Genomic DNA, 15787 nt, shown 5'->3' on the forward strand with positions numbered 1-15787 from the left:
CTAGTAGAGATGATGGAATTCCAGTTGAGCTATTTCAAATCCTAAAAGGGATGATGCTGTGAAAGTGCTGCATTCAATATGCCAGCAAATTTGGAAAACTCAGCAGTGGCCACAGGATTTGGAAAGGTCAGTTTTCATTCTAATTCCTAAGAAAGGCAATGCCAAAGAATGTTCAACCTATGGACAATTGCACTTATCTCACATGCTAGAAAAGAAATCCTCGAAATTCTCCAAGCCAGGCTTTAATAGTATGTGAACCATGAACTTCCACATGTTCAAGCTGGATTTAGAAAAAGCAGAGGAATAAGAGATCAAATTGCCAACATCCCCTGGATCATCAAAAAGGCAAGAGAGTTCCAGAAAAAAATTTATTTCTTCTTTATTGACTACATCAAAGCCTTTGATTGTGTGGATCACAAAAAGCTGTTGAAAATTTTTCAAGAGATGGGGATACCAGACCACCTGGTCTGACCTCTGTGAAATCTGTATGAAGGTCAAGAAGTAACAGTTAGAACTGAACATGAAACAGACTGATTCCAAATAGGAAAAGGAGTACATCAAGGCTGTATATTGTAACTCCGCCTATTTAACTTATATGCTGAGTATACTAGGCGAAATGACAGGCTGGATGAAGCACAAGCTGGAATTAAGATTGCCAGAAGAAATATCAATAACCTCAGATATGCAGATGACACCACCCTTTTGGCAGAAAGCGAAGAAAAACTAAAGAGCCTCTTGATGAAATTGAAAGAGGAATGTGAAAAATTTGGCTTGAAACTCAACATTCAGAAAATGAAGATCATGGCATCTGCTCCCAAAACTTCATGGCAAATACATGGGGATATAACTAAAACAGTGAGAAACCTAATTTTGGGGGGCTCCCAAATCACTGCAGATGGTGACTGCACCCATAATATTAAAAGATGCTCACTTCTTGGAAGAAAAGCTATGACCAACCTAGACAGCATATTAGAAAGCAGAGACATTAATTTGCTGCAAAGTCCATCAAGTCAAAGCTATTGTTTTTCCAGTAGTCATGTATGGATGTGAGGTTTGGAATATAAAAAAAAGCTAGGTGCCAAGGGATGATGTTTTTGAACTGTGGTTTTGGAGAAGACTCTTGAGAGTCCCTTGGACAGCAAGTAGATCCAACAAGTCCATCCTAAAGAAAATCAGTCCTGAATATTCATTGGAAGCTGAAACTCCAATATTTTGGCCATCTGATGGCAAAGAACTGACTCATTTACAAAGACCTTAATGCTGGGAAAGATTGAAGGCAGGAGGAGAAGGGGATGCCAGAGGATGAGTTCATTGGATGGCATCACCTATTCAATGGACCTAAGTTTGAGTAACCTCTGAGAGTTGGTGATGGACAGGGAAGCCTAGCGTCCTGCAGTCCAGGGGGTCACGAAGAGTCGCATAGGGCTGAGCAACTGAGCAGAACTTAAATTATTTCTTTTCTTGAGATGTACTGTTTTTCTAATCTATTGTTACTAAGAAATAATATAATGCCTAAAGCATGAAACAAATACCATTTTGAATTAACATCCAAGTCATGTTGCACTAATCTATTCACTTTTCTTCATATCAGCCAACCAAGTAGATTAAAGATCATATCAACTTCACTGTTTGTGAAAATTAATTGAAATGATATGTAATAAGGCAGAGTTCCTGCAATAGAGTAGTGTTCAATGCAACTGTGTTTTGTGTGTAGGATTTTGGTTAGCCTGGTTTGAAAAAATGGGACCTTCAAAATCACAAATGAGTTCTATTTGCTTAGAAAACTTTTATAAAGATTATTTCTACTGCTGTTATTGCTCACTGACTTTTAAAATTATCTTTGTATTTACTGTTTGATGAGCAAGTTGCCATCTGCCATGCCTAGATATGAAAATTATTGCTAATGAATGTCACTGACATCCACAGTACCACTGAGGATGCCTGAATGCAGACTGTTGGTGACAGCCTCCTTTGCGTATCTGTAACTGATGACTCCTGTCTGTGGTCACATGGTGGTTCACCTGATAGCTGCAACATGCACAGAATGTTGATTCACAATTCATGAAATGCTTATGAAGCTAAACATTCCTGGAAAAACAATGCTTCTGAAGAAATTGCAAAGCTTCAGCTAAGTTAGGAAAAGAGGGTTAAATCTGCACCAGAATTGCCCACCTGCATGCAAAATGAGAATGATAACATCTTGAAAAGGTTTTAATACCTACAGATGGAAATTTTCCATAATCCACAAATTTACTCCTCCTGGCCTTTACCAAATGACTGGTATGCTCACAGTACATTGAGTTAAATTATGTAATTTGTAAGTCTTTTTGAAATAAAATTAATTAGTTCTGAGAAATGAAATGTGACAGAATTTTATCTGGTAAGAGAGCATCAGTGAGTCTTTGAGCAGAGCCTTTAAATGCCTCTCCTCAGTGTTAGTATATTACTCTTCTTTATATACTGGCAATCGTGTAGATTAAATTCACTAGATATTAATCTGATCCCTAAATGCTGAGTTACCTTAGTACTAGAGGGTTATCTATTCACAAATTTTCCTAAAATGCAATTGCATTATTAGATCAAATTTTTGCTATATCTTTATTATTATTTATAGATGCAAGAAGAAAGGTCATCATCTACACACAGCATAGGTTATAGGTGATAAATTATATAACAATCATGGATACATGAAATGGAAAAAAACTGAAGGGAAGTAAATTAACAAGATTGTGATTATCACCATACTTGAGCTTCTGAAGTCCACTGACTTACCTTGAATATGATATTATAATTGATTTAAGCCTACCAATTACTTTCACAAATAAGTTATTCTCCTTGAAGCTTCTCATAACAGCAAGTTAAGGTATTATTTTCTATGACCACTGACACTTTAAGCATCTCTTAGATAAAGTGAGGTGTCGTCACTCAGTCGTGTCCAACTCTTTGCAACCCCATGGACTGTAGCCCACCAGGCACCTCCGTCCATGGGATTTTCCAGGCAAGAGTACTGGAGTGGGGTACCATTTCCTTTTCCAGGGGATCTTCCTAACCCAGGGATCGAACCCGGGTCTCCTGCATTGCAAGCAGATGCTTTACCCTCTGAGCCACCAGGGAAGCCCCTTAAATAAAGTACTGAATCCTTATTAATTTTATGTTTACATATTTTACCTCCATCACAAGTTTTAAGATTTTAACATATCTATTGATCAAAATCTAATTAGTGGTCTATCCATCTATCATCTTTTTGACTGAAATGCAATGAACTGAAAGATTCCAAGGAGCAAAAGTAATCTTGAGAAAGAAAAACAGAGCTGAAGCAATCAGGATCTCTGACTTCAGACTATATGACAAAGCTATAGTGATTTAAACAGTATGGTCTTGGCAAAACACACACACACACACACACACACACACACACACACACAAATATAGATCAGTGGAACCGGATGGAAAGCTCAAAATAAACCGACACACCTATGCTTAAATAACCTACAAAAAAGGAAACAATACTATACAATGGAGGAAAGGGAATCTCTTCAATAAATGGTGCTGGGAAAACTGGACAGTTTCATTTAAAAAAATGAAATTAGAATATTACCTAACAGCATTTACAAACATAAACTCAAAATGGATTAAAGAACTAAATGTGAGACTTAGCAGTAAAAAAATTCAGGAGAAAAAATCAGCATAGATTGGCACTCTCTGACATAAATCACAGCAGTATCTTTCTGATCCATCTCCCAGAGTAATGGACATAAAAAAAAATTGAAAAACAAAAAGACCTCATTACACTCAAAAATTTGTTCACAGCAAAGAATAGACAAAACAAAAAGGCAACCCACAGTTCAGTTCAGTTGAGTCTTTCAGTCATGTCGACTCTTTGCGACCCCATGAATCGCAGCACGCCAGGCCTCCCTGTCCATCACCATCTCCCGGAGTTCACTCAGACTCACATCCATCGAGTCCACGATGCAATCCAGCCATCTCATCCTCTGTCGTCCCCTTCTCCTCCTGCCCCTAATCCCTCGCAGCAGCAAAGTCTTTTCCAACGAGTCAACTCTTCGCATGAGGTGGCCAAAGTACTGGAGCTTCAGCTTTAGCATCATTCCTTCCAAAGAAATCCCAGGGCTGATCTCCTTCACAATGGACTGGTCGGATCTCCTTGCAGTCCAAGGGACTCTCAAGAGTCTTCTCCAACACCACAGTTCAAAAGCATCAAGTCTTCAATGCTCAGCCTTCTTCACAGTCCAACTCTCACATCCATACATGACCACAGGAAAAAGCATAGCCTTGACTAGATGGACCTTAGTCGGCAAAGTAATGTCTCTGCTTTTGAATATGCTATCTAGGTTGGTCATAACGTTTCTTCCAGGGAGTAAACGTCTTTTAATTTCATGGCTGAAATCACCATCTGCAGTGATTTTGGAGCCCAGAAAAATAAAGTCTGACACTGTTTCCACTGTTTCCCCATCTATTTTCCATGAAGTGATGGGACCAGATGCCATGATCTTCGTTTTCTTAATGTTGAGCTTTAGGCCAACTTTTTCACTCTCCACTTTCACTTTCATCAAGAGGCTTTTAAGTTCCTCTTCACTTTCTGCCATAAGGGTGGTGTCATCTGCATATCTGAGGATATTGATATTTCTCCTGGCAATCTTGATTCCAGCTTGTGCTTCTTGCAGCCCAGCGTTTCTCATGATGTACTCTGCATATAAGTTAAATAAGCAGGGTGACAATATACAGCCTTGATGTACTCCTTTTCCCATTTGGAAACAGTCTGTTGTTCCATGTCCAGTTCTAACTGCTGCTTCCTTACCTGCATACAGATTTCTCAAGAGGCAGGTCAGGTGGTCTGGTATTCCCATTTCTCTCAGAATTTTCCACAGTTTATTGTGATCCACACAATCAAAGGCTTTGGCATAGTCAATAAAGCAGAAATAGATGTTTTTCTGGAACTCTCTTGCTTTTTCCATGATCCAGCCGATGTTGGCAATTTGATCTCTGTTTCCTCTGCCTTTTCTAAAACCAGCTTGAACATCTGGAAGTTCACGGTTCATGAACTATTGAAGCCTGACTGGAGAATTTTGACCATTACTTTACTAGCTTGTGAGATGAGTGCAATTGTGTGGTAGTTTGGGCATTCCTTGCCATTGCCTTTCTTTGGGATTGGAGTGAAAACGGACCTTTTCCAGTCCTGTGGCCACTGCTGAGTTTTCCAAATTTGCTGGCATATTGAGTTAAGCACTGTCACAGCATCATCTTTCAGGATCTGAAATAGCTCAACTGGAATTCCATCACCTCCACTATCTTTGTTCATAGCCATGCTTTCTAAGGCTCACTTGACTTCACATTCCAGGATGTCTGGCTCTAGGTGAGTGATCACACCATCGTGGGAGGAAATACTTTCAAATGATATGACTGATAAGGGACTGGGTCTCCAAAATTTACAAATAGCTTACATGGCTTAATGCCATCAAAACAAGCAACCCAATAAAAAAATTAGGCAGAAGACCTAAATAGATATTTCTCAAAAGAACACATATACATGGCCAAAGAGCACATGAAAAGATGTTCAACATAACTATTAGAGATATGCAAATCAAAACTATAATGAGATATCACCTCACAGCAATCAAAATGGCTATCGTTAAAAAATCCACAAAGGCTGGAGACGGTATGGACAGAAGTGAATTTTCTTGCACTGAAGGTGGAAATATAAATTGTTACAGCCCCTGTGGAGAACAGTAATGAAGTTCCTTAGAAAACTAAAAATAGACCAAACATATGATCCTGTAATTCCACTCCTGAGCATATATCCAGAGAAAAACATGGTTCAAAAGGGGAACACGTGTACACCCGTGGTGGATTCATGTTGATGTATGGCAAAACCAATACAATATTGTAAAGTAATTATCCTCCAATTAAAATAAATAAATTTATATTTTAAAAAAAGATACATGTACCCTAGTGTTCACTGAAAATGAAAGTGAAGTCACTCAGTTGTGTCCGACTCTTTGCTACCCCATGGGATTTTCCAAGCAAGAGTACTGGAGTGGGTTGCCACTTCCTTCTCCATAGGATCTTCCCCACCCAGGGATCAAACCCAGGTCTCCCTCATTGCAGGCAGTTGCTTTACAGTCTGAGCCACCAGGGATGCGTAGTGTTCATTAAGCAATCTAAATTCTACTGATAGAGAATTGGATAAAGATGTGGTATATATATACAATGAATATTACTCAGAATTATAAAGAATGAAATAATGGCATTTGCAGCAACATGGATGGACTTAGACATTGTAATACTGAGGGAAGACAGAAAAAGAGAAAGATTGATTGGTATCACTTATCTGCATACTCTAAAAAGAATAAACAAATAAACTTATTTACAAAACAGACACATACTTAGAGAATGAACTTAAGGTTATCAGAGGGGAAGGGATATTTTGGGAGTTTGAGATTGACTTGTACACATGCATTATTTAAATAGGTAACTGACAAACAGGGATCTCTGCTTAATATTGTGTAAAAACTTGAGTGGGAAACAAATTTAAAGAATAGATACATGTATATGTGTAACTGAATCACTTGGGAACAGCAGACTGGTTCCAAAATGGGGAAGGAGTGCATCAAGGCAATATATTGTCACCCTGCTTATTTACCTTATATGCAGAGTACATTATGTGAAACGCTGAGCTGGATGAAGAACAAGCTGGGATCAAGATTGCTTGGAGAAATATCAATAACCTCAGATATGCCGATCATACCACTCTTATGGCAGGAAGTGAAGAAAAACTAAAGAGCCTGTTGATGGAAGTGAAAGAGGAGAGTGAAAAAACTGGCTTAAAACTCAACATTCAAAAAATGAAGATCATGGCATCTGGTCCCATCAGTTCATCGCAAAAGGATGGGGAAACAGTGAGAGACTTTATTTTCCTGGGCTCCAAAATCACTGTGGATGGTGACAGCAGCCATGAAATTAAAAGACACATGCTCCTTGGAAGAAAAGCTATGACCAACCTAGACAGCATATTAAAAAGCAGAGACATTCCTGTATTGACAAAGGTCCATCTAGTCAAGGCTATGGTTTATTCTGTAGTCATGTATGGACATGAGAGTTGGACTTTGAAGAAAGCTGAGTGCCAAAGAATTGATGCTTTTGAACTGTGGTGTTGGAGAAGACTCTTGAGAGTCCCTTAGACTGCAAGGAGATCCAACCAGTCCATCCTAAAGGAGATCAGTCCTGAATATTAATTGGAAGCACTGATACTGAAGCTGAAGCTACAATACTTTGGCCACCTGATGTGAAGAAGTGACTCATTGGAAAAGACTCTGATGCTGGAAAAGATTGAAGACAGGAGGAAAAGGGGATGACAGAGGACGAGATGGTTGGATGGCATCACTGACTCGATGGACATGAGTTTGAGCCAGCTCCAGGAGCTGGTGATGAACAGGGAAGCCAGGCCTGCTGAAGTCCATGGGTTTGCAAAGAGTGGGACATGACTGAGAGGCTGAACTGAACTGTACTCTTGAAACTATTCCAAAGTTGTTTATCAAGCGTGAAAGTTGCTCAGTCGTGTCAAATTCTTTGCAACCCCGTGGACTATACAGTCCATGCAAATTCTCCGGACCAGAATACTGGAGTGGATAGCCATTCCCTTCTCCAGGGATCTTCCCAAGCCAGAGATCAAAAAGAGCTTTCCTGCATTTGCAGGCAGATTCTTTATCAGCCTAGCCACCAGGGAAGCCCAAGAATACTGGAGTGGGTAGCCTATCCCTTCTCCAGCGAATCTTCCTGACCCAGGAATTGAACCGTGGTCTCCTGCATTGCAGGTGGATATTAAAAAAAAAAAAATGCAATGAGCTAAAGTAAAAAGAAAAGAAACAATAACTCAGATGTTGAGCAAGCTCCAGGAGTTGGTGATGGACAGGGAAGCCTGGGTATGGAAGTCCCTGGGGTCGCAAAGAATCCAACATGAATGAGCAACTGAACTGAACTGAACTTCTCTTAATTATCCTGAGTTTTTACATTTCCCTCAATAACTCCAGTGGTTTCTCTTTCCTAATTTATATAAATTTTGATTAGAAAATAGAAGCATTTTTCAAAATTGCTTATTGACAGAAGAGCCAGAACAAGCTTCTTGGCCAGACTGTGTTGCCAAATAACCACTTTGTTTGATTTAAGGCAATCTCCACAATCCAATTTCTAAACCTAAACCCTGTAGTTCTGGGAACAACATAACAGCATTTCCCACCATTCACAGTTTATTTCACTCAAAGGTCTAGTAATAGCAATACAGTCATACATTTCTCCCCACAAAATATGAAGACCAAAATTTTCAGAGCTCAAAAGCCTAAGGTACCCTTTATGTTCATAGTTAAAAAAAAAAAAAATCCTTAACAGTCAATGACTAATATTTGCATTAACAAAAGCTTTATTCAAACTAAATCTTCATTCTCAGATACAATTCATTTAGAATGTAAGAACACTAAAATTATGGAATGTCATTTTTAAAAGGTTAATCATTCAACAGATGTTACAGGTACAAATCTATTTAATGTAGTCTTTCAATTGCACTATATTTCCTTTAGCATGATATACTTCTATGTTTTTTCTAAGATTTCCTAGCTATTCTGTTATCTAAGGTAGAAATGTATGTACAAATTTATTAGAGAAAATAAATCAGATCAGGAAATTAAAGACATGGAATATAAGGTATATAGTATATAAACTTTTAATAAATATTCAGACCTTCAAGTCCAGTGGTACCTGCTTTTATCTTTCTTAAGGGAATACTAAACTATCACCGTAAAGGACTCTGAGCTATATGTATTTTTATTATTAACAGTATCTTATTATTAACTTTTGAATCACAATTGCTTTTTGTTCATCTCCTATTAATGTTTTTCCTACAATGATGCTGTAGGAAAGGCAATGGCACCCCACTCCAGTACTCTTGACTGGAAAATCCCATGGACGGAGGAGCCTGGTGGGCTGCAGTCCATGGGGTTGCTAAGAGTCGGACACAACTGAGCGACTTGACTTTCACGTTTCACTTTCATGCATTGGAGAAGGAAATGGCAACCCATTTCAGTGTTCTTGCTTGGAGAATCCCAGCGATGGCGGAGCCAGGTGGGCTGCTGTCTATGGGGTCGCACAGAGTCGGACACAACTGAGGTGACAGTAATGCTATTTTTCAGACTCAGGAAAAGAGCTTTAGATTTTAAATCTAAAGCTTGTGTATGTATCAGAGTCACTAAGGGAATATTTAAAAAATACAAACCATTGTCTTCATTCCATCAATACTGAATCAATATCTTCATGAGGGAAGCAGATGATCTAATTTTTAAACATCTTCATTTGTTGCAGAAACCACTGTTATAATTGACAAATCAATTATTATCAATAGTAATTGGTAAAGCATAGTATTGTATTAGCCAGAATTATGGCTGAGGTACTGTGGAATCAATCACAAGCTGGACTCAAGATTGCCAGGAGAATTATCAACAACTTCAGATATGCAGATGATATCACTAATGGCAGAAAGTGAAGAGGAAACGGCCTCTTGATGAGGGTCAAGATGCAGTGAAAAAGCTGGCTTGAAACAGCATTAAAAAGCTAAGATCAAGGCATCCAGTCCCATTACTCCATAGCATATAAGGGAAAAAGTGAAAGCAGTGACAGATTTTCTTTTCTTTGGCTCCAAAATCACTGCAGATGGTGACTGCAGCCATAAATTTAAAGGAAACTTGCTTCTTGAAAGGAAAGCTATGACAAACCTAGACGGCTTATTAAAATGCAGAGATATCACTTTGCCAACAAAAGTTCATATAGTCAAAGCTACAGTTTTTCTACTATCATGTACAGATGTGAGAGCTGGACCATAAAGAAGTCTGAGTGCTGAAGATGATGCTTTCAAACTGTGGCTCTGGAGAAGACTTCTGGGAGTCCCTTGTGAGGTTGAAATTGCTAGCAGTTGGTGTAGGAGTCTGCAACCTACACTGTAGGTCTTGTTTTCAACAAAGTTGTCACTCCATTAACCTATAACTGTACCCTTTATCCTAAATTCCTGGAATGTGTTCTTGGTCTAATATCAGACTGCTGTAAGTCCCGCCTCTTGGGGACTTTTTACCCCCCTCTCAGTATCTAGTTTGAGAGCTTTGTACTTTCTTTCTCTTTAAAATAAATCCTATTTGCTTGTCACTGTGAGTGTTTGCATGTTCATGAAGTTCATTCTTCAGCTCCATGAACAAGAACTAAGATTCCTGTTTCATTTGGATAGCAAGGCAATCAGGCCAGTCAATTCTAAAGGAAATCAGTCCTGATTATTCATTGGAAGAACTGATGTTGAAGTTCTGATACTTTGGCCACTTGAAACAAAAAGCTGACTCATCGGAAAAGACCCTGATGCTGGGTAAGACTGAGGGCAGGAGAAAGGGGTGATAAAGGATGAGATGGTTGGGTAGTATCACTGACTCAATGGACATGAGTTTGAGCAAACCGTGGGAGATAGTGGACAGTGGAGGTTGGCATGCTGCAGTCCATGTGGTCACAAAGAGCTGGACAGAGCTCAGTTACTGAATAACAACATTGTGGAAATATACCACAGACTTGTTAGCAGGTGGCATGCACAGATGATGCTTTCTTAATCAAAACTTCTAAAAGGAAACATGGAAATACAGAAGGGAATTCATTTACTGAAACCTCTTCTAGGTCATAAGTTCTGTTTGCCATCCCATACACATTACATCATTAATCTTAAGAAAATTCCAAAAGAAAATGTTATGAAAATTCCAAAAGAAAGGCATTTATATTTGAATTATTCTGATACAGTGATACTGACTTGTTAATTATATTCCTCAAAGTCATGTACCTAACAGTTAGATCTTATTAACAGTTTATAAATTCCATTTTATCATATACCCTGTGATATACCTTTAAAAAAGTAGGCCTTAAAAAGAAGTTCTGATAGTCTTCTGGTAAAAGCATACCTCCTATAAAAGTCATTCACAATGGGAAATATGGTTAATCCCTTAACCTGACCACATAGAAATAACAGATTGAAAAGTATATATGATAAGATCTCAAGGAAGAGAATGGATTCTGATATTTGGAATCTGTAATTGCCAAAGAATGAAAGTCATAAATGTCATGTTTTGCCATGTATGTTTTCTACCTTTGAGGGAAGCACACGCACAAAAAAATCTTCACGAAACCAAGGCAGACCTTCATAAATTTAGTTATGATCCCCTGAATGATATTTTCAGCCAACAAAATATTTTCCAATAAGAAAGAGCCTAAGGGTAAAGATCAAATCCAGAGCATTACTAGTAGAATGCAGCCTTTAGGGCAAAGTTTAGATCAAATATATGTGATAAAATTCTTTGATATGATTTTGAAAATATCATGAATATTTATGGTGGCATCTCTAATATTTTCTGATGAGGTTCTTATGTGGTTTGATGGTGGTGGTGTAGTCGCTAAGTCATGCCCGACTTGCGATCCCATAAACTGTAGCTTGTCAGACTCCTCTCTCCATGGGATTCTCCAGGCAAGAATACTGGAGTGGATTGCCATTTCCTTCTCCAGGGGATCTTCCCGACCCAGAAATCGAACCTGGGTCTCCTGCATTGCAGGCAGAAGATTTACCAGCTGAGTTATGAGGGAAACCCCTTATGTGGTATAAAAAAGTCTAAAACATTAAGTCCTGATTACACACTAATAAATATGTATTTTTTAAAAAGAAAGTTGCCTAAAAAATTAAACTGAATATTCAGGAATTCCTTGGAACTTTGTATTAACACAGAATATTCCTGTTAGTAAGTATGTAGAGAAGAATAGATTTCTTGTTGTTGTGTTTGTTTGTTTGGGGAGAGGGGAAAACTTCCACAAATCCTCTTATTTTAAAACAAAAGAAAAAGCCTATGGAAAAATTTTCAATTAAATAAGATGACACGATTGTCAACAAACCCAGACTATGGGGAGATGTTTGTTTATATTTGAAGAGTATTAACTAAGTTATCTACGCCCATATTCATCCAACATATGTTGGTAAGACAGGTATAGCCAGCATAGAAGAACATGGTAGTCATTGGCCCATACAAATTACAGCATCTGCTTAGGCATGTCACAAGTTCCTTGATTAAGGTCATTTCTGATCTTGGAAATTGAGCTTAACTCTACATTCTGAATCAATCTTCTTTCTGATCAGTTCATATTTGCAGCTGAGTAGTTTTCCAAAACTGCTTCCCAACATTTGAAATCTGTGAGCCCTGAGGACTGTTTCAGTTGTAATTATCTCTGCCTCTCAGTACAAGATGCTGATGCTTTGGCTGACCCGATTCTCTTAAAATCTTTGTGATAGCCCTATGAATCTTACTGGTATTCCTACTATAAAAGCAAAGTGACACAAATTTCTTCAAGATGAATTCTCTCAATAAGATTCATGAACTGACATTTAAACAACTATTAAATGACAGCTTCATGATATTAGAAGCCAATTTGCCTAGCAGAAAACAGTCAAGAAAGTCTTTAAGTTCCTCAAAAGTCATTTTTCTCCAACTGAGATGACATAAGGGATGTCACCTTAAGTCCTGTTAGTGTTTTGATGAAGAATTTTACAACAACATCCTTAGTTTACATTCTTTCTGAGGCTACATTTTACTGGAAAATTGTTAGTTGCTCAGTTATGTCTGACTCTTTGCGACCCCATAGACTGTAGCCCACCAAGCTCCTCTGTCCAGGGAATTCTTCAGGCAACAATTCTGGACTGGATAGTCATTCCCTGCTCCAGGGGATATTCCTGACCCAGGGATAAAACCCAAATCTCTGCACTTCAGGCAGATTCTTTACCATCTGAGACACCATTTCCTGAATTTGATCTTTATTCTGAGGTTACTTCTTACTCTGAGAACATTTTGGCTTGAAAGCATCCAGATTGCCTTATATGTCCTACTAATTCTGCTCAACAATCGGGCAGTTCCTTCTTTCATTCATCTGTATTTTTTAGCAAACATAGATAAAACATCAGTTGGCCTTTTCGAACATTCCTGGTGGAAGTACCTGTAGCCAGATGCACTAGTTAATTTCCTATTTTTCATGTTATAATGGACAACCGTTTTGTTGTCCTTTCTACTGTTCTATAACACAGGCTCTTCTCCATCCAGACTCCAATAACACTACGCTCATTATTTTCCCAGCTTCTGTCACCAGTTTCCTCAAGGTCTCCCTAGCCATTTCCTGGGATCCAGTTCCAAAACCAGTGCCACATATTTTAGGTTTTTGTTTGTCAATACTCCAGTTCTCATAGCAATTTTCATTCTATAGCTGTGTGATAAACCGCCAAGAAATTAACAGCTTCGGAAAAAAAGATATTCATTTCGTGGTTCTGCATCTTCACAGATTTTTCTCACTGAATCTCATATACAATGCTAGTCATATGGCAAGAAGTGCTAGAATCATCAGAGGCTAGACTTGGCTGGATTATCCAAGTTGGTATCTTCATAAAATGTCTGGTGCCTCTGGTCTTCCATGTGATAGTTTCTCTCTTTCCTCCAGTCCCCAGCATATCAAAAGGTCATCAGAATAGCCTAGATTCTTCAATGGAAAATGTTGCCATATCAAGGAGACACAGTTCTGTTATCTGATTTTAGTCTTTATTGCCTTTGAACTATTGTAAAAGCTTATAAGTTGTAATCATCATTAGTAACGTAAAGAAATTCTTTTTTTTTAACTTAAAAAAATTTTTATTGAAATATAGTTGATTTACAGTTCAGGTGTACAGCCAAGTGATTCAGTTACACACACATACACACACACAGATCCTTGTTGGTTATCTAATTTTTTTTCTATTTTAAATTTTTATTTTTACTTTATTTTGCTTTATAATACTGTATTGGTTTTGCCATACATTGACATGTTTACAGACACTTAGAACTGACATAAGATCATTTCTGCCATTACTTTATTGGAAAAAGCCAGCTCAGGGCTTGCCTACGTTCAAGTTCAGTTCAGTCACTCAGTCGTGTTTGACTCTTTGTGATCCCATGGACTGCAGTATGCCAGGCCTCCCTGTCCATCACCAACTCCCAGAGTTTATTCAAACTCACGCCCATTGAGTTGGTGATGGCATCCAACCATATCATCCTCTGTCGTCCCCTTCTCCCACATTCAATTTTTCCCAGCATCAGGGTCTTTTCCAATGAGTCAGTTCTTCCAATCAGGTGGCCAAAGTATTGAAGTTTCAGCTTCAGCATCAGTCCTTCCAATGAACACCCATGATTGATTCCCTTTAGGATGGAGTGGTTAAATCTCCTTGCAGTCCAAGGGACTCTCAAGAGTCTTCTCCAACACCTCAGTTCAAAAGCATCAATTCTTCTGTGCTCAGTTTTCTTCACAGTACAACTCTCACATCCATACATGACCACTGGAAAAACCATAGCCTTGACTAGACCTTTGTTGCCAACCAGACCTTTGTTGGCAAAATAATGTCTCTGTTTTTTAATATGCTATCTAGGTTGGTCATAATTTCCTTTCAAGGAGTAAGCATCTTTCAATTTCATGGCAGCAGTCACCATCTGCAGTGATTTCAGAGCACCCCTAACCAAAAAAAAAAAAAAAAGGTCTGCCATTGTTTCCACTATTTCCCCATCTATTTGTCAGGAAGTGATGGGACTGGATACCATCTTAATTTTCTGAACGTTGAGCTTTAAGCCAACTTTTTCACTCTCTTCTTTCACTTTCATCAAGAGGTTCTTTAGTTCTTCTTCACTTTCTGCCATAAGGGGGGTGTCATCTGCATATCTGAGGTTGTTGATATTTCTCCTGGCAATCCTGATTCCAGCTTGTGCTTCTTCCAGCCCAGCGTTTCTCATGATGTATTCTGCATAGAAGTTAAATAAGCAGGGTGACAATATACAGCCTTGACGTACTCCTTTTCCTATTTGGAATCAGTCTTGTTCCATGTCCAGTTCTAACTGCTGCTTCCTGACCTGCATACAGGTTTCTCAAAAGGCAGATCAGGTGGTCGGGTAATCCTATCTCTTTCAGAATTTTCCACAGTTGATCGTGATCCACAAGGTCAAAAGCTTTGGCATAGTCAATAAAGCAGAAATCAATGTTTTTCTGGAACTCTTGCCTTTTTGGTGATCCAGCAGATGTTGGCAATTTGATCTCTGTTTCCTTTGCCTTTTCTAAAACTAGCTTGAACATCTGGAAGTTAACGGTTCACGAACTATTGAAGCCTGACTGGAGAATTTTGAGCATTACTTTACTAGCTTGTGAGATGAGTGCCATTGTGCGGTAGTTTGAGCATTCCTTGCCATTGCCTTTCTTTGGGATTGGAATGAAAACGGACCTTTTCCAGTCCTGTGGCCACTGCTGAGTTTTCCAAATTTGCTGGCATATTGAGTGAAGCACTTTCACAGCATCATCTTTCAGGATTTGAAAGAGCTCGACTGGAATTCCATCACCTCCACTATCTTTGTTCATAGCCATGCTTTCTAAGGCTCACTTGACTTCACATTCCAGGATGTCTGGCTCTGGGTGAGTGATCACACCATCATGATTATCTGGGTTATGAAGATCTTTTTTGTACAGTTCTTCTGTGTATTCTTGTCACCTCTTCTTAATATCTTCTGCTTCTGTTAGGTCCATACCATTCCTGTCCTTTATTTAGTCGATCTCTGCCTGAAATGTTCCCTTGGTATCTCTAGTTTTCTTCAAGGCATCTCTAGTCTTTGTCATTCTATTGTTTTCCTCTACTTCATGACCTAGATAACCACAATGATGA

Source organism: Budorcas taxicolor, chromosome 7 (genome assembly GCF_023091745.1).
Source record: "Budorcas taxicolor isolate Tak-1 chromosome 7, Takin1.1, whole genome shotgun sequence".
NCBI classification, from domain to species: domain Eukaryota; kingdom Metazoa; phylum Chordata; class Mammalia; order Artiodactyla; family Bovidae; genus Budorcas; species Budorcas taxicolor.